At 40.4% G+C, this 20,106-nt stretch overlaps 1 pseudogene; it reads left to right on the plus strand.

Moving 5' to 3' along the window:
• Window positions 1-16,214: 16,214 nt before the first annotated feature.
• Window positions 16,215-18,296, plus strand: LOC142608834 (putative F-box/kelch-repeat protein At4g22430; annotated as a pseudogene).
• Window positions 18,297-20,106: the final 1,810 nt, after the last annotated feature.

Here is a 20,106-nt window from a genome sequence, read left to right on the forward strand (position 1 = left end):
AGACAAAATGAGATCTGCGTTTGTGCTTGAAATCAGTGATGAGCTTCTCATTTTCTATTTCTATGTGTTATACATGACAATATTTCTTATAGTAGTTCGAACTATAAAATAAAACCATTTCAAATGTGGAAATTTCTTTTCCAGAAAGTTAAGGTCCTTTTTTTTTGAACTAAAGAGACAAAGTTAAGGGTGTACCCAAAATATTTAAGAGGATCGAAGTTGATAGTCCTGGACTTATCCATCAGTACAAGTATCACAAATTCACATGGAAAATTAGGACAAGAGTTGTATGGGATGTTGACTATTTTCCAACTTAATTTGTGTAGTCACAGTCTCAATCTTTCATTTTCGAATTTCGATTCCCATAAATAAAGGATTGGATTTTGCAAGATCTGCACCCAATTCAACCAATCTGATATTTTCCCCACCTTCAGGTATGGTTGCGTCCACGCTTCCTTTTCCGCATCCACTAAAATGTCACTTAGAACTTACCACACAGTTGGGGGTTCTTTTTTATTTTTATTTTTTAAATTACCATGTCAATTTGTTTATATTGTTGTTGATTTAATGTAAGTTGTAAGAGCTAGAGCAATATTTGGGAAATAATCCTTTCTGCATTAATTGAATCCTCAAACTTGTTCTAGATTTTAGTAGAATAAGCGGGATTAGCGATATGTGACATTTACGTGATTTTTAAATTTCACGTGCTTACATCTAAATAAGAGACAGAGAATTGAAGCATAATGTAATAACTACTTTATCTTTTGGAGAAGCTAATAGCTACCTCAAAAGAAATAATTCATAGGAATTTTTATTGAATTTCATTTGTGAGTTTTATTTAACTTTTTAAATTTTTTTTTAATTTATTTAACTTAATTACTCATATGCAAATTTACATGCATTACATTAAAATTTTCAATTAAATTCAAACTCATAGTTGTATTGAATTTGATTATCTATAAAAAATAAAACATTGTTTATGTTTTATTGATCAATACATTCATGGGCTTGAATTTAATTGAAAGACCCCATGTGCTGCACCTAAGTTACATTAAGTTTTTTCCTTATATCGAACTCACTTAATAGATGTTTCAGTAATGCAAAAGGAAAAAGGCAAAAGGTTGGGTTATAAAGGGCCAAATGTATCACTTTCTTAGCCAATGAACTTTTACCTCTTATAAAACCTCTTTTTTCTTTCTTTTGTAAATCATCAAGAAAAAGAGGTTTTTAAATATATAAAAAGTCTTAATATGTAGTGTCATCTCGAGTGGCATGAAAATGTTTCAAGGAATTCACCTAATCTCGTATAAAAGTAAATGGTTTGGTTCATAATGGGCGTTAATGTTGACTTTATTTGTAATGCTAATACAGGCCATGAATATCGAGTTTATAATATGAGTTATAAAGATCTGTTTTGTTTGTATAAGTACCAATGTAAATTTAAAGGTAAAGACTTTGATGATATGTTTGGTTGGGTGAAAATAGAGAGATGAAAATAGGGTAGAAAATGACATTTTTCATCTTCAGGAAAGAAAACAAGAAAGAAAATGGGGAGGAAAATAATCCATCTAGGTCCACATTTTTTTATCTTCCTAATTTGGGAGGAAAAATAGGAGGAAAAGATGTTGAATGATGTAATTTGCACAACTACTCTCACTTTGAACCGAATGAGTTCGCAATTATTGCATTTCCGCAATAGATGCCTTTGAACTGAAGGTTTCAAGTCTTTGTATGGCTTGGAGTAGAGGAGGTGTTTTTCTCTTTTCTTAACGTTTAATTTATATTTGTAGGGAACTGGTACTATCTAACTTTTTTCTTCTTTCGTCTTTTATTTATTTACTAAAGTCAAATAAGTCAACAATTTTAAACTATTCCAATTTCCAAATGGTCACAAAGAAATAAAAATATTTAGATATTTTGATTGAGATGATTTGGTTATGTTTAGATAAAAGTAAATAATGCATTGATGAGAAAGAATGAGTTGATTCAAGTTAAGGAAAAAGAATAAAGAAAGTAAAAAAAGATTAAAAAAATAACATTAATGGAAGTAGTAAAAAATGACATGCTAATTAACGAAGTAAAAAGAGTTTTAACTTCAAAAATAATAATGAAAAAAAAAACTGATATTATTAATTTTGACTAATATCTTAAGGATGTATTAAAAATTAGAACTAAAAACTTGGCTTTTGTTGTAGTTGAAAGGACATGAAAGATAAAACATAAGAAAACGAATGAATGAAGTTTTGTCTTTTTTTTTTTTTTTTTTTTTTTGAGAAAGAAGTTTTGTTTTATTTAATGTAGGGGATAAAAATGCTTAAATGCACGTTTGGGCCTTGGGCCTGGTTAGTTGGTATAAGTCTGTCCAATCAAAGTGTTCGAGGCTCATGGGCCAGTCTGCACTACAAGGGGCAGATGAGTTGTCCGAGGAGGAATACCTCCTCGGACGGGCCCAGTAAAGGCCATAGGACGTGGTAAAGGGTTTAGAGACAGAATTCTGGAAGATTTGTTGGGTAAAGGCGTGATCCAAGCACCCGTTAGAAGTAGAAACGTGTGAGAAATATTTGAGGAAAAAGCTGCTACCACCGCATTAAAGGCCCTGCATCTACCCCCCTGGCCGCATTAATGAAGAAATGACATATGAACAGTAATATTCAGCCTTCCAACTATTATTTGAAGACTTTAAAAAGGTGGTGGATGGGGCAAGTATCTAGGAGGAAAATATGTGTTACACGTGGATGAAACAGGGAAGAAGAAGAAAGTTATAAGAAGACGAGAGAGGAAAGAAGGGGGGGGGATCTCTTTTGGAAACTAAAAATTGTAATTTTTTGCTTAGAGAAAGAAATGTTATACAAGTGGTCCTCGGCTTACGTCCGATGAGAGTTTTTTATCATATTCATCTACTATTTGCGTAGATCGCGGCCTTCTAGCCTGTTTATCAGTTCCCCAATATCCCTAACCTAGGTTTCAAACCCATACTCTACAAATTTCATTGTATAAGGCTCTTTGGGCCTGAGCCCATCACTCATTTGGGTCCGGGTACAAGTTGTGCACTTACAATTGGCGCCGTCTGTGGGAAATCTAGTGTTGAAGGAATTGGAACATTATGGCAGACTTAGGTTCGCATCATGCAGAGTCTCAGGGGTCCCAACATGAAGATCATTTTGAGCGTCTCGAGCGTCGGAGGGATCGAGAGGGAAGTGTGCATACAGTACACCTTGATGCAAGCCATTCGCGTGGTGGAAGCAGCGCCACCCACGAGGATGATGCCAAGGCCATGCAGAGGGAGATTGACCACCTCAAGAAAAAGCTACGCCGTGTCAGACGAAGGCGGGCTTCACCTCCGTCTAATCCTTCCTCTGGGGGGGTCTTGGGGAAGCCGTTACAGTCCAAGGTCCAAGACTCCCCCTAGCGAAACCTTCTCCTACGAGAAGGACGAGCTTCCAAGTCGTAAGCATAAGAAGTTTCCCTCCAGGGGCTTGGGGAATGACGCGATGAGCCAAGCGTTGCACCAACTCTCCAAGTCACCCTTCTCACGCAGGATCGAGAAGGGAAGGCTCCCACGGCGGTTCACTCAGCCCACTTTCACCATCTATAATGGCAGGACAGACCTAGTCGAACACGTGAGCCATTTTAATCAGAGGATGGCGGTACATTCTTAGAATGAAACCTTGATGTGCAAAGTCTTTTCTTCTAGCCTGGGACCTGTTGCTATGAGATGGTTTAACGGACTAAAGTCGGGGTCTGTCGATTCTTTCATGGAACTCACCAAGGCATTCGTATCTCGATTCATTACATGCAGCAGAGTCCCTCGGCCTTTGGACTCATTGTTATCCATGGCCATGAGGGAGGGTGAGACTTTGAAATCTTATTATGACAGATACTGGGAAATGTTCAATCAAATCGACGGAGATTTTGACGAAGTGGCGATTAGCACTTTCAAAGTGGGCCTCCCAACTGATCACGATTTAAGGAAATCTCTGACCAAAAAGCCCGTGTGGAGTGTACGTCGCCTCATGGATCGCATCGATGAGTACAAAAGGGTTGAGGAAGATCAACAACAAGGTAAGGGTAAGGCGAAGGTTATCCCCCAGGAGAGATGGGATTTCAGGTCGGACAGGTACCATAACAATAAGCCGAGGAGAGATTTCTCTGGGCAATCTGGTTCAGCCACTCCTCAAGTAGTTAATATCGTATTTTGAGAACCAGTGCACCAATTGTTGGAGAAAGTCCGTAAGGAACCCTACTTCAAGTGGCCCAGTAAGATGGCGGGGGACCCTACGAAACGGAATCAGAACCTCTTTTGCCAGTATTATCAGGATGTGGGTCATACTACCGAGAATTGTCAGACCCTTTGGAACCATTTAGAGTAGCTTGTTAGCGAGGGAAAATTGAAGCAGCACCTGTATCAACCCAACGGACAAGGAAATCATTCGGGTTCAAATAATCAGAAGAACAACTCATCTCGGCCGCCCTTGGGAACGATTAATGTCATCTTCGCTGCACTTGGCAGGACCGGTTCCTGTCCCACAAGGGTGATAGCGGTATCACATTCCCAAGCTGAGGAGTCTGGCTCGAGGCCGAAGAGGATCAAAGGGAGTACGCCTATTTTGGGATTCTCTGATGAAGATAAGGTTGGGACTATTCAACCACATGACGATGCCATGGTGGTTACATTGAGAATAGGAAATTATGACGTCAAGAGGGTGATGGTCGATCAGGGTAGTGGTGCGGATATTATGTACCCTGACTTATTCAAGGGGCTTAAGTTAGGGCTGGAGGATCTCACTCCCTATGACTCGCCATTGATAAGCTTTGAAGGGAAGGTTGTTATACTAAAGGGACAAATTTGATTGCCCGTACAGTCGAGCTCGGAAATGGTTGATGTAGATTACATTGTGGTTGACGCATATTCTCCATACACGGCCATCATTGCCAGGCCTTGGCTGCATGCTTTGGGTGCTGTCTCCTCGACTTTACATGTTAAAGTGAAATTTCCCTCGGGTGGATTGATTGAATAAATTCTTGGTAGCCAATCAGTAGCAACGCAATGTATATCGACCGCGGTGCTGCATCAAGCCAAATCAGAATCCTCGACCTCGGTTGTAGAAAACTTATAGCAATTAACAACTCTGGATGCGCCCGGTGCAGTGACAGCAGAGGAGGCCACGTGTGAAGATTTGGAAAGATTTCTCATAAATGATGACCCCGAAAGGTTCTTTCAAGTTGGGATACGGTTACCATACCAAGAGAAGATGGAATTGGTGATGTCTTTGAAAAACAATATCGATGTTTTTTCCTGGGATCCCTATGAGGCTCCGGAGGTTGACCCAAGTTTCATTTGCCATTATTTGAACGTTAACCCTGCCGTTATTCCCAGGACGCAACCACCTCGGCGTTCTTTGAAAGAACATGCCGAGGCCGTCAAGGAAGAAGTGTTCAAGCTCAAAAGGGCTGGGGCTATTAAAGAATTTTTCTATCCAGAATGGTTGGCGCACACTGTCGTAGTAAAAAAGAAGAGCAGAAAGTGGAAAGTATGTGTGGACTTCACAGACTTAAACAAAGCCTGCCCAAAAGACTCGTTCCCGATGTCTGGCATCGATCAGCTAGTGGATGCTACAGTTGGGCATCCTCAGATGAGTTTTTTAGATGCCTTCCAAGGTTATCACCAAATACCTTTAGCGTTGGGTGATCAGGAGAAGACTGCCTTCATTACTCCTACGGAGAATTATCACTATAAAGTGATGCCATTTGGTTTGAAAAATGCAGGGGCTACTTACCAAAGGATGATGACCAGGATGTTCGAATCTCAGCTTGGGAAGACCATTGAGGTATATGTGGATGACATGGTAGTGAAGAGTAAGACAGTACCTATGCATGTGAAAGATTTGGACGACACCTTTCAAACACTTAGGAAGTACAAGCTGCGCCTTAATGCCTCAAAGTGTTCTTTTGGGGTGGGCTCCAGAAAGTTCCTAGGCTATATGGTGACTCATAGAGGAATAGAGGTAAATCCGGCACAGGTCAGAGCCATTCAGGGCTTGCAACCACCTCGGAATCCGAAGGAAATTCAAAAATTGACCGGGATGACTGTTGCTCTCAACAGATTTATCTCTCGGTCCGCTGATAAGTGTAGACCTTTTTTTCCAATTGTTAAATAAATAGAAAGGATTCCAATGGTCCGAGGAGTGCGCTTTAGCTTTTCAGCAACTTAAGGAATATCTTTCCCGACCACCCATCATGTCTCGGCCGGAGGTTGATGAAATCCTGTTTGCATACCTAGCTGTAGCTATCCTTGCAGTCAGCCTGGTTCTGATAAGGGACGACGGTGGGGTACAAAGACCGGTTTATTATGACAGCAAATCTTTGAATGAAGCTGAGGTGCATTATTTGCCTTTGGAGAAGACAATTTTGGCCATAGTTCATGCTACACGAAAGCTTCCTCACTACTTCCAATCCCACACTGTCGTGGTTTTGACTCAATTGCCTCTCAAGTCAGTATTGCGAAGTGCTGACTATTCGGGGAGGATAGCCAAGTGGGGAACTATTCTGGGAACTTTCGATACCAAATGTATGCCGCGCACCTCGGTGAAGGGCTAGGTTCTCGTTGATTTGGTGGCAGAATTCGCCGAACCATCGTTAGAAGAAACTGCGAAGGAATCGCACACGGATGAAAAATCAGTTGGCATGATCACATGCAAAGCGCCTCCAGTTTGGAAAGCGTATGTTGATGGGATAGCAAACCAAAGGGGATTAGGCGTTGGACTTGTTTTGGTATCCCCTGAGGGAATTACCTTTGAGAAATCATTGAGATTAGTGTTCTCGGCTACTAATAACGAGGCTGAGTACGAAGCTGTCTTAGTCGGTATGGATATGGTACGGAGAATGGGGGGAAAGGTAGTTCATATGTCCTCGGATTCTCAATTAGTTGTGGGCCAAGTGACGGGGACCATGGAGGCTAGGGATCCAAGAATGCAAGACTACTTGACCCAGGTCAAATGTTTACAATCCGAGTTTGATTCTTTCATCATTTCACATGTTTCTAAAAGTGGAAACACGCATGCAGACTCGTTGGCAACTTTGGAGACGTCCTTGGCTTAGTGTTTGCCTAGGATTATCCTTATCGAAGACTTGTTGAAACCGACTTTAACCACCACAAGTGTCGTCCATATCCATCTGATAAGGCCCGGACCTAGCTGGATGGACCCTGTGGTTTCTTTTCTAAAAAGCGACGTTCTGCCCGAGGAGAAGTCTGAAGCAGATAAAATTCGTCGAAAGGCGCCTCGATTCTGGTTGTCCGAGGATCAGAAGTTGTATAAACGCTCCTTTTCCGGACCATACCTGCTATGTGTACATCCTGAAGCGACAGAGACACTTTTGGAAGAACTGCACGAGAGAATTTGTGGAAGCCATACTGGGGGGAGATCCTTAGCCCATAGAGCTCTGACTCAGAGATATTGGTGGCCCAATATGCAGAGAGAGGCTCAGGACTATGCAAGAAAATGTGACCAATACCAGAGGTTTGCTCCCAGTATTCATCAGCCTAGTGGTGTCCTTAATCCTTTGTCTAGTCTTTGGCCATTCGCTCAATGGGGACTGGATATAGTTGGGCCTTTTTCGAGGGCTGTGGGAAACAAAAGGTGGCTACTTGTGGAAATTAATTACTTCACCAAGTGGATCGAAGCTGAGCCTTTATCAAATATTAGGGATGTGGACTCCAAGAAATTTATTTGGAAGAACATTATCACTAGATTTGGGGTACCTCACACACTTATTTCAGACAATGGCGTGTAATTTGATAGTAAAGCTTTCAGGAAATACTGTAATGACTTGGGCATCACAAATAGATACTTTACTCCAGCTTATCCTCAGGGAAATGGGCAGGCCGATGCCGTTAACAAAGTTATAGTCAGTGGACTTAAGAAGAGGCTAGATGACGTAAAGGGCAGATGGGTAGAGGAATTGCCACACGTTTTGTGGACATATCGGACTACGCCGCGAAGATCTACTGGAGAAACACCCTTCTCCATGACTTACGGGGCCGAGGCGGTGATACCTTTGGAATCTGGGTTCCCCACATTAAGGACGAGTTCTTTTAGCTCGGGAAATAGTGATGACCTCCTAGAAAAAAGCTTGGATCTGGTTGAGGAACGACGAGAGGCCGCTATGGTCCAAATGGCTTATTATCAGCAGAAACTCAAACGAGGATATGATGCTTATATGAAGCTAAGGTCACTAGCGCCTGGGGATTTGGTGTTGAGGAAAGTCATGGGTACTTCCAAAAATCCAGCGTGGGGAAAGCTAGCACTAAATTGGGAAGGACCATATCGGATAATCTCTGTAGCGAGCATAGGGTCTTATCGCTTAGCTGATCTAGATGAAAAAATTGTACAACGCTTTTGGAATGTAAATAACCTACGAAGGTATTATTATTAATAAAAAGCACTTTTTTCGTTTGTTGTCAAATTATCATTATGCAGTTCGATTTACTTATTTCTAAATATCAAACAGAAACTTGGTCATGCATGGTCCTCAGACCACATACCTCGTGGAAATTGATATCCTATTGAATGTTAAACAGAACCTTAGTTATGTCGGGTCCTCGGACCTTCTACTTTGGGGAAATTAACATTTCAATTCACTATTTCTAAATATCAAACAGAAACTTGGTAATGCATGGTCCTCGGACCACATACCTCATGAAAATTGATATCCTATTGGTTGTTAAACAGAACCTCAGTTATGTAAGGTCCTCGGACCTTCTACTTTGGGAAAATTAACATTTCAATTCACTATTTCTAAATATCAAATAGAAACTTGGTCATGCATGGTCCTCGGACCACATACCTCGTGGAAATTGATGTGTTGATGAGCCACAGTAAGTTTGATGGATTGCTTTATGCCCCAAACTAAATGCTAAGTTTAGTTTTAGATTGTGTATTGCTGTATTACATGTATTATGGTTTTGAGGCATAATTTACATATATATGCTAAGTGTGTGTACTGTTATTTGAAGTTATTGCTAATCGAAATGTTGTAAAGACCTTACTATGTATTAGGAGGTGGAGTTAATTGTTCCATTCATGTAGTTTTGCGTTAAAGAGAAGCGAATTAGTATTTTTGTATTGAAGGTTGGAAGTCATTTGAAGATCAAACCTTTCAAATTTCTCATTAATTTTTGTCAAAATATACACTGGAAATGAAAGCCCTAATACAAAAATTATTACATAAGAAAAGGGGAAGGAGTTCTAACTAGCCTAGGTTCTACACCTTGGTGGGGGGATCCTGCTTGGATGTGCTCGCAGCCCCTTTGGCTTTGCTGTCCTCCTCTATTTGTTTTAGAGCTGCTTGGAATAAGGTCTGGACTTGTTTCCTTTTGTCTTTAGCCTCTGGTGGAGGAGCATTGGGCTCAACATTCTTGCTCGGAGGCTTTTGGGCTTCGTCGCCTTGTTCCTTCTTTTTGTTAGAACCAGCAGGTTCTTTAGGAGTTGGAATGGGCAGTGGAATCATGGATGGATGCGTTGAAGGCGCCGTCTCGGGGGTAGGTGCTACAGGAGGAAGCTCTTCGAGCACTTGGATATCCTGCGGAAGCCAAATGTTCTCAGGCTTCCTCAACTCGGAAGTTGTGGGAATCCCTGCCACATTTAGAGCTTCCGCCCACACTTGTTGGCAGTACTCTCAGCATAGCTCGGCGAACTCCTCTGTCAGTTGGTTTTCTGTCGCCTCAACCCTTTCTTTGTAGGTAGCCTTCTTCGCAGCCTCCATGCTTTCCTTGAGGGTGCAAGCCTCTTCCCTCATTCAAGCAAGCTCCTTCTTCAGGTCGGAGTTCTCTTGTTGGGCTTTGGACAAGTCCTCATCCTTCGGCCACAGAAGTTTGCGTTGCCCCTCCACCTGAGTTCTCATCGTTTTTAGGCTGGCCTCGGCACCATCTCTCTCCCTCTTCTCCTTCGCCAGCTACTTGGTTAGGTTCTCGTTCTTCGCAAGAGCTTGGCCTAAAGACTTCTCGGTCTCCTACTTGACCTTAAGTTCAGCTGCAGCTTTCTTCCGAGAGTCTTCCACCCACTTTTCGGTAGCAAAGACTTCTTGAATGGCTTGCGTTAAAGTATTAAAATAAATGCATTATTGTTAAAGCAAATTCAAAGTACATGAGAACGATTTTTTCGTTAAAGTGTAGTGAAAGCAGTAAGGTGGGGGTAAATACGAGACACTCATCAAAGCCAAGTCCCTTTTGAGAGAGAGAAAAAGATATGGTTGATTCATCTTGTCCAGGGCATCCATGTCCTTTGGCAGAAGAAGAGGCCGTTCCAAAGCCTCAGCCAGGTGATGAGCGTGTCCTTGCTGGAACGCCTTGATGCTGGATTGGCAAGAGATTGGGGCCCCATCTAGCTTCAGTTCGGGAGACCAGTTGGCCGGTGTACGGCGTACCTCGGCCAGGTCACGGGTCTCCCCACTTTCTACTGAAGAGGCACGTCCCTTACCTTTGCCAGCATTCTGTTGTTGTTGTTGCTGCTTTAGTTTCTTCTGCCTCTCCATATCTGCCTCCTCGGCCTCGTTTTTCCTCTTTTTCTTAAGCTCCGGAATAGGAACCTTAGGGTCGGAGGAAGGAGGGGGCGGTGGCAGAGGGGGAGGGATTTGGGACTCACCCGCGTCCTTTTTAGAGGCTTTCGTGCCCCTCTTCGACATCAGCTTCCTAAGAGTGGACATGTTGTCTTCTTCGGAGCTAGAGTCGGGCTTTGCAATTATTAAACCTTTTATGCCCGAAGTTTCTACAGGCACGTGCTCTTCGTCCGAGAGGATGACGAGTTGATCCTCTCGAGGTCTCTCAGCCTCTTCAAGGCGAAATTGGTCAATCTCCTCGTCCAACGATTGTTGCGAGGACGCAGGTTCTTCTCGGATGGTTGTTGTTTGAGAATGCGCCGAGAGAGGAATTACTGCAATAGGGCGAGAGTATGGGATGATGGATGGGTCATCGGGGAGTTCGTGGTCAGAAAGGAAGCCTTGTCGTGAAACGTCTATCCTTCTGTGTCGTTGTCTCCTGCGGTGATCGCGTTGTCAATCTCTTGGAAGTCATCTGATAAAGGATCGTATCCTAATATCAGGTGGACTGCTCTCACTTGTTGGTTTTCGCTAATAAAGACTTTGGAGCGAAGAACGCGATTGAGGTTTGCGACGCTGCAAAGACTTAGACGCGGCCGTACGTGTTGTTTATCTGTGAAAAACATCCGAGGAGATGAGTGTGGTTAGATTAGCGATAAATATTAAAGAAAAGTGTAGTAATACGCAATGTAACCAAAAACAGTAAAGATAATGGGACTAAGTCACGGGTTAGGGAATCTAACTCCTATGGAGTCACACCTGGGTCTCCCCATTCGACTGGGTAATGAGGGCCGTCAGACCAGTTTCTTAAGGCGATGAGATAGTCGTCTTTCATGCCTTTGTTGGATTTAGGAAGACAGGATATGAGTCTAACAATGCTAGATCTGGATTTAAGGTAGTATCCTACACTTTTAAGTTTATGGCACTCATACATGTAAACGACGTCGTGCCATGTGAGGTTCAGACCCATTTGCTTGTTTAAAGTATCAACACAACCTAAGACTCTAAATACATTTGGCGTGCGCTGATCTGGGCATAACCTATGGTTACGTAGGTATTCGCTGGTTACATTTTTCATGGGGAGGGTCATCCCACCTTCTAGGAAGGCGATGATAGGGATGATAACTTCTCCCTCTCTTCTAGCGTTACCTATGGCTTCTATTGGGCAATATCTTAAGCCTACGTCTTGGGGAATTTGATATTTGGCCCGAAAACCCTCTATACCGGCGTCGGTATCTACTAAACACTTAAATCTACCCATTTGGTGGGAGTGAGGATGAAAGTTTAGAGAAGGGGAGGGGTTTAGTTGGTGGCCGAGGACAGAAGCTGAGGAGAAATGAGTGAAGGAAGTTGAGAACTTACGGGAAATAATTAGGCGAATCTTCACGAGCTTCTTGAGAGGAAAGATAGTGATTAACTCTTAAATTTGATTGATTTCTGAAAGAATGGATTGAGTTGCAGTTTCCTAGGCATTTTGGCGTATGGGAGGCGGTTTCGAATCAAAATTATCCTGCCTACTTTTTTAGAACGAACCTGGACCGTTGGATGTGTATCCCACCGTTGAACGTGGGGAACAAGACGTAACTTGCAGTCATTAATGCGAGTGTTCCGAGTTTCGAAGCGTCAGAGGCGGTTTCGAAGGAACGAAGGGACCCCTACACGTGTGGCGGTTTGCAAAGTTTGTGGAGGGTGCGTTGTTGGTTCAAAACATCATTTCTCTCCTCGGATGGGGGGAAAAATGAAGTTTTGAGGGACTATTGTGGGGGGTAAAAATGCTTAAATGCACGTTTGGGCCTTGGGCCTGGTTAGTTGGTCCAATCAGAGTCTGTCCAATCAGAGTCTTTGAGGCCCACGGGCTAGTCTGCACTACAAGGGGCAGAGGAGTTGTCCGAGGAGGAATATCTCCTCGGACGAGCCCAGTAAAGGCCATGGGACGTGCTAAAGGGTTTAGAGACAGAATTCTGGAAGATTTGTTGGGTAAAGGCGTGATCCAAGCACCCGTTAGAAGCAGGAACGTGTAAGAAATATCTGAGGAAAAAGCTGCTACCACTGCATTAAAGGCCCTGCATCTACCTCCCTGGCCTCATTAATGGAGAAATGACCTCTGAACAGTAATATTCAGCTTTCCAGCTATTATTTGAAAATTTTAAGAAGGTGGTGGATGGGACAAGTATCTAGGAGGAAAATCTGTGTTACACGTGGATGAAATAGGGAAGAAGAAGAAGGTTATAAGAAGACGAGAGAGGAAAGAAGGGGGGGATCTCTTTTGGAAACTAAAAATTGCAATCTTTTGCTTAGAGAAAGAAAGGTTATACAAGTGGTTTTCGGCTTACGTCCAAGGAGAGTTTTTTATCATATTCATCTACTATTTGCGTAGATTGCGGCCTTCTAGCCTGTTTATCAGTTTCCCAATATCCCTAACCTAGGTTTTAAACCCATACTCTACAAATTTCATTGTATAAGGCTCTTTAGGCCTGAGCCCATCACTCATTTGGGTCCGGGTACAAATTGTGCACTTACATTTAATATAAAGAAATGGCAAAGTTTGGCCTCAACTAAGTTTGAGGGACTAAAGAAAAAAGGTGGATGGAGATGTTCGTCAAACATTATCCGTCCAAGTGTGTATAAAATTGGAGGTAGAAGTGCATTATTATTTTTCCCCTCTAGTTATTAAATTTATAAATATATATATATAGACTTTTTTTCCTCTTATAAATATTTGTTTTGACCCGTGTAAGCAGCAAGTTTTATACCAACAAAAAGTCTACAAAACTCATGATTAAGAAAATTTCAAATCCAAATGAATGTATCAATAACATGATTTCAAGTTATATATTTGGTGTAGTTTTTAAGTAACAGTAAATTATTCAAAAAAAAAATTTTGAAAATGATTTTTAACAAATTAATTATATATTAAATTGTCTTCTTATAGACTTATACAATTGTAAATTTAAGTAAATCAATCAAAGATTAATAATTTTGTAATTTATCAAATATTTATATTTTAAAATAATGCATAAAAATGAGTTAATCTTTTTATTTTTTCCAAATCATTTGCTTTTTATTTTTTTTAATGAAACGTTTGCTTATTCTATAGCCTGAGTCAGTTGACGTTACTCTTCCCCCCAAAGTGCTATAATCAGAACATGGGAAAAGGGAAAGTTTGTATTTTTTTTAGTACACTTAAAAGTCAGTTGAAAAGATTTTCTTGGTGAAAGGAAGATGAATCTTGACACAGTGCATAGCAAGACTATAATGGCAGCATCTATGGAATTTAACGATCCAAGAGAGGCTTCAACTTTTGTGGTGGAAATTTGTGTCAAATAATTTTCCTACAACATAACTTATGAGCAAGAATGTCTTGCTCTATAGTCCCTTGGTTAACAAATCATTAGTCAATTTATGATGGATCAAAATGGACTATTGAATTATAAAAATAAAAATGGGGAAGAGTCAAACAGAGAGAGAGAGAGAGAGAGAGAGAGAGAGAGAGGGAGGGAGGGGTGTTGTTCCCTTTTAAATTCTCTTGGAGTGGATAAAGTGGAAGAGTCAAAATTTACTCTATTTGTCTTTATCCCCTCCCCTCCATTTTTAAAATATGATCTAGTGGTTTAGAACACGCTTGATTCAAAATAGTCCCCCGAAGTATTGAAGACTATTAGCCAAATACTCCATTAGTCACAGGACTAACAAAATAAATAAATAAACAAATCAATGTATGGTGAACTTGATAAATTCCTGCTGCTACTTATTGGAGACATCCACGACAGGGCTACAAGCTAGCACAAAGTTAGTATTGATGTTATCAGTGCAAATACAAGAAAAATGGGAATAACTACTAAGAAAAATTGCTCATCTAAGAGTATTTCCATCCACTTATAAAAAAAAAAATGCATTTTACCTTACCAAAAAACCATTTTATCTATTTTACATAAGCACTTTTACAATATACTATATGTAGGGATGGAGGGTCCAGATATAGGTATTGCGCTATGGGCCGTGCCCAATGACAGGTAAATACTAATGAAGGCATACAAGTTAATGGGCCGTGGAAGAAGTCTGGTCATAAGGAGCTAGAAATGTTGTCCGAGGAGAAGTACCTACTTGGATAAACATAGTAGAGGTCAAAGGTCCGACCTTTCAAGAAGGTGCTGATGGAACAAATATCAAAACCAGTAATCTAATCTACACGCGGAGGGCTGAGATGAAGGAAAGAAGGGGAATATAAAGGAGAAAACCCCCATTACAGGGGGGAGGATCAGAAAATCTAAAAAAAAATTATTGTAGATTCAAGAACTGTAATTTTGTATAAGTTTAAGAGAAATATATAGGAATAAACCATCCTCGGACTTGGCCAAGGAGAACTTTTCTTGCTCAAAACTATTTGTTTTATTCTTTCTGACAATAACTAACCTACTGTGACTATTATCCACTTAACTCATTGAAAGTTCATCTTTAAGCCCACTTTCTAACAAATCCATTGTTTTAGGTTCTTTGGGCCGTTGCCCCTTCATTTGGGCTTTAGGAGCAAATCATGTCCTTACACTATATATATTCCATTTTTTATTTTATAATACATTACACTAAAAGGACATTATTCTAATGTTAAAGTACATTAAAATAATATTACTTTAATGCTGAAGTAGGAGAGAGTGAGACAAGAGAAAAGAGAGAGAATAAAAGAGAAATAATATTACTTTAATGCTAAATTACATGCAATTAGTGATATCTATTTTGCATTTTGCATTTCAATAGGTTATGCTGAGCATTCACATCCCAAAATTCTATCCCATCTTATTTTACCAACCCAAAAAATTATTTTATCAATTATATCATACCATTTTACAATACTCTCAGCATACCAACTTTTATTCTACAATACAACACATTAAAATAATATTTCTATATAATAAAATAATATATTCTAAAACCCAAATAAAAACAAAAACCCAAAACCCAAAAACCCGAAGAGAGAGAGAGAGAGAGGAATTGATAAAGTAAGTGAATAAAATATTAGTTTTTTTTTAGAATTAAGCTACAGTGCAATTCTACTTTTAGAATTGCACTGTAGCACTATTGCAAATTTTTTTTGCAATAGTTGGTTTTTACAAGTTCGGATGTGTGGGGGTTTGGGGCTTTTATGCTAAATTTTTTCTACATATGGCATATACCATTCCCAATGTGAATGCTTAACTTAATAGAAATGCTCTAACATACCCAATTACCTTTTTTTGATCAACTCAAAAGCTTCACCTATATTTAATTTTTTTTTTTTAAAAACCCTCATATAATACATAAAATAAAATAAAAAACCCAAAAAAAATGTTAAAAGTGGGCTTCGGCTCAAACTCTAGAGGCAAAAAGTCGCCTCAACTTCGTGGCCCAACTGAAGAAGACATAAAAGAAAAGCCCAACTCTGTCACAGCCTCATATACATTTGAAAATATTACTACGAGAGCGCTAAATCTCACCATCAAATTCGTTGGTAGATAACCCAATTCCGATCGGGCTAGAAAGCCGGACACCCTTAAGTTTTTGCCTACAAAAACCCCTAAAGTTAAATACTTCTCCGGTTTTTCTTCTTTGCCAAGGTAGCCTATCTCCCTCTGCTTCTGCTTGCCATGGTGGATTCAGCTCATTCAAGTACAGCCTTTTCTTTTGGTTCGCGTTGCAAAAGAAGAATAGAAGATCCGTCGGAAGATTCGGATGATTCAATCCGGTCAAAACTCGGTCATGTGTTGATCGAGGTCCTTTATCGACTCCCTTGCCGATCGGCTATCCAATGTATGTCGGTCTCGAAGTCGTGGTTTTCTCTTATTTCCGATCCTTATTTTGTTCGCCGCTTCATTCACCACCGCCACCAATTGAGTAGATCAGACTCGGACTTAGACTCAAAGCCCTTTACTCTCCTATTATAGTATACAGAGTCTCAAAAAAATATCTTGGTTCTTCCATCTGATAATTCTGAGTTGTTCATCGACTGTGGTGGTGGTGGTGGACTCGATTTTCTCGATTTTCCTCCCTGTATCGAACGAGCAAGAAAAAACTATCCCTTTTGCATCGAAGCATCGTTCAATGACTTATTGCTGGTACACGGTGAAGTTCCACTGGTTCGTAAGCCATCCTTCTGCAAGTATTGCATCTGTAATCCGCTTACCAAACAATGGCTCACGCTCCCTCATCTTCCCTGTTCAAGAAGGAACGACATGGTTGGCTTTATATGCGATTTATGTAGCTGTGATAAAGAGCAGGGATGTGTTGCCAATGCCTATTACAGATATAAGGTGTTAGTACTATGAAGCATGGGTGCGTTTCGGGATTTGGGTGCGGGTGCGGGTGCGGGACTCGGCAATTTTTGAAAAAGTAGGGTGTGGGTGTGGCGATTAAAAAATTATTAAAAATATTTTTATTTATATTTTTAATATATTGCTAAACATACTTTTTTCACATTATATAAATATATACCAAATTTAAGAGCAATAGTAAATAATAACTAGAATTTTGCACCTTTTTTTTTTTTTTGGATTTCGGCCGGTATCGGCAGATTTCGGCCGGTATCTTCCAATTTCGACCGGTATCAGCAGATTTCGGCCGGAATTGGCCGATTTCACCGGTATCGATTTTCGCCGATATGGACCGATTCGGGCCGAATCGGCTCGATTTCACTCGCGTTGGCCCGAATCGGCGCCGTATTGGGGCGAATCGGCGCGAATCGCACTGAAAAAATGATTTTTTTAATGCCCGACGCAGCACGGACGCGCAGGCAGCGGCGTCGCCGTGTCGGACGCGGGTGCAGCGGCCCAAACGCCGCACCCGTGCTTCCCAAGGTGTTACTCATTCATTCTCCCACTGAAACCAATACTACACAGTTAAGTATGCAGATATTTTCTTCTGAAATCGGTGAATGGCGCGGCTCGGTTATTTCTTCACAACATCTATTGAATCCCTTCAGATTGACGTCTCTGGATGCTGGTGTTGTTGTCTGCAATGGGATGCTGTATTGGGTCGATGCAGATAAACATGATTTGATGATCAAAGGCTTTGTCAAGTTCGATCCTTTCAATAATGCAGAACGATGCCACTATATTGACCCACCCATCCACCTTTTGCCTCGAGATTCAGTGTCCTTTGGAGTGTTCCAAGGGCATCTCCGGATATTCCAAAGCCCTTGTCACCATTATCCTCACGACGATGGTGCTCACAAATTCTATGTTTGGGAACTCGAGAATTACGGCACATGGTGTCTGAGACACAAAGTTTACTTCAAGGCTACGGTTTCAGATCATTCCGATCTTGTTAAGATAGCTAATGGGATCTCTCCGCCCGGGGCCTTGCTAGCATTCCATCCAAATGTCAGCGAACTTGTCTTCTTACAATTGGGCAATTACATTTTCTTGTGCAACATGCAGACAGGGGTATTGAATGTGGTGAGCGAACTGCGAGATGGAGGGAAAATTTTAGCTGGCAACTCCAGCGATGAGGCGTCTGTATACGCGAAATCTGTCTTCCTACTTACGCAGCCATCTTGGCCAACACCAGTTCCTCCTCTTCCATTCCATTGAAGTAACTGAGGTTGGACATTCTGATTTGTCTCAAGAAGAAGTCAAATTAGGTGGAACACATTTAAACTACTGTGTTATACGGAACATTATTTAGATTGTAAAAGCATTCTATGTAAACTCTTGGGTCCACATTTGGATTGTAAATTTTTTAGTTGTTTGCCTTGACGAAGTTGAATGTTGTCATATTTATAAGATTGAAGTTTAGATCCTCAAAATCATTGTTCAGTTTGTGGGATGTGGTGCATTGCCATGGAAGGCCACAGATTCAAATGCTTTTGTTTTTTCCCTTCGAATTATATTAATTATAGTATATCCTTTAACATAGTGAAATTATAGTTTGGCACAATTATGTTCTCAGAGTTAAATTTCATCAGTTTCGAAGTAGTTTCGCTGCTACTCAGAAGCAGAAATTGCTTATGATTTCGGAACTCGAGGATTATAGTATTCATTTACATGGTTCATGATACACATACTTTACTTCATGGACATGTATTTAGAATAGTCTAGGCTTGTTTAAATGGAGGTGGAGCTGCAACCACCTCTGGAATTGCTAACCTTCCACCCAAATGATGGCAAAGTTGTCTTCTTACATTTAGCAATTCCTTTTACTTGTGCAACATGCGGAAGAGGGTATTGAAAATGGGGCTACAGAGGTTCTAAACTACACAGGTACTGGTTTCGATTAACAGCCTTTTTTTTTTTAAACACAACTTCTAATTTTCTCTTTCGTTTTGGATTGCATGAATCTTACTTTGAGTCCATTGATTTATATATATATATATCTTAAGGGTTTCATGGTAGTTTGTCAGGGTCTGGTAGTTAGCATTGATTGAGACCAAAAGCTAATGTGATGATTGCCCATGGAGCAAATGTAACCATCTGCTATTATGAGTTTTACACATCAAAGTGGATGATTTTACTTTTGAAGTTAAACTTTCCTTTGACCTTTACTTTGTGGTAACCATTTGTTAAAACCTAAGCTATAGCCTATGCTGCCTCGCTTAAAATTATCCTTCCACATGCCAAATTGCGCGTATAAGTATCCCACACATCCTTATTTTGTGCTTATGATATACCTCTTTGTTTCAATTTTCTCTTCATGTGTGCCTACACTTTGCAGGTATGACCAATACTATAAGTTTTGCAATAATTCAGGAAACAGACACATATTAATGATGGCAATTTGCTTCTATGATTCTTCTCATATTGGGTGCCTCAGCATAATTCCTATCTGACACTCTGACCATTGATGACATAAACCCAGCCTGAGAGACATTTTAATTATGTCTCATTGACATTGTAAATTTGTATATGTAATTGTTTGAGTTGTCCTGATGCTCTCATCTTATTAATCTTATAAATTTTTACCAACTTTGTATTATCTCTTATTGCTTATTTTTTGGTTGTACTACTTATATCTTGTGTGCCTTCTATTTTACCATCCTTTTAGTTTCCAGATTCTTGTGTTTGAGTAATTTGCCCTGTTATGTATCTATATTGTGTCATTCTTGTTTGAGTAATTTTCCCTGTTATGTGTCAAGTTCATTTCACCTTACTCTATTTTCAGTGCAAGTTCTTCTTTCTTTTTCCTAGGGTTAGGGCTATGACTACAAAGAGGGTTTGAGTTTGATTCCATTTCCACTAAAGAAGGTAAAACGAAAAATCCAATTCAATTTGGAGGAGAAAAGGTTGAAAGAGCCAAAGAAATTGAAGGTGTCATTGACTCCAAAGGGAAAGGCTTTGGCATCTAAACTCTGTCTCTATTATTTCTTTCCTTTTTCTCCATTTGGGTTTCTTACTCCCACAATGAAAGACCAATTCTTTTACTCTTGATATAAGCCCCAAACCCCTTCAATTAATTTCTAGGTTTAATGGATTTGTGGGTTCAAATTTTTTGGGTTGTGGTTTGAATTTTCTTTTGGTTTGATGGTTTTTGGATTTGCTTTGATGG

Source organism: Castanea sativa, chromosome 9 (assembly GCF_040712315.1).
Source record: "Castanea sativa cultivar Marrone di Chiusa Pesio chromosome 9, ASM4071231v1".
Taxonomy (NCBI): Eukaryota; Viridiplantae; Streptophyta; class Magnoliopsida; order Fagales; family Fagaceae; genus Castanea; species Castanea sativa.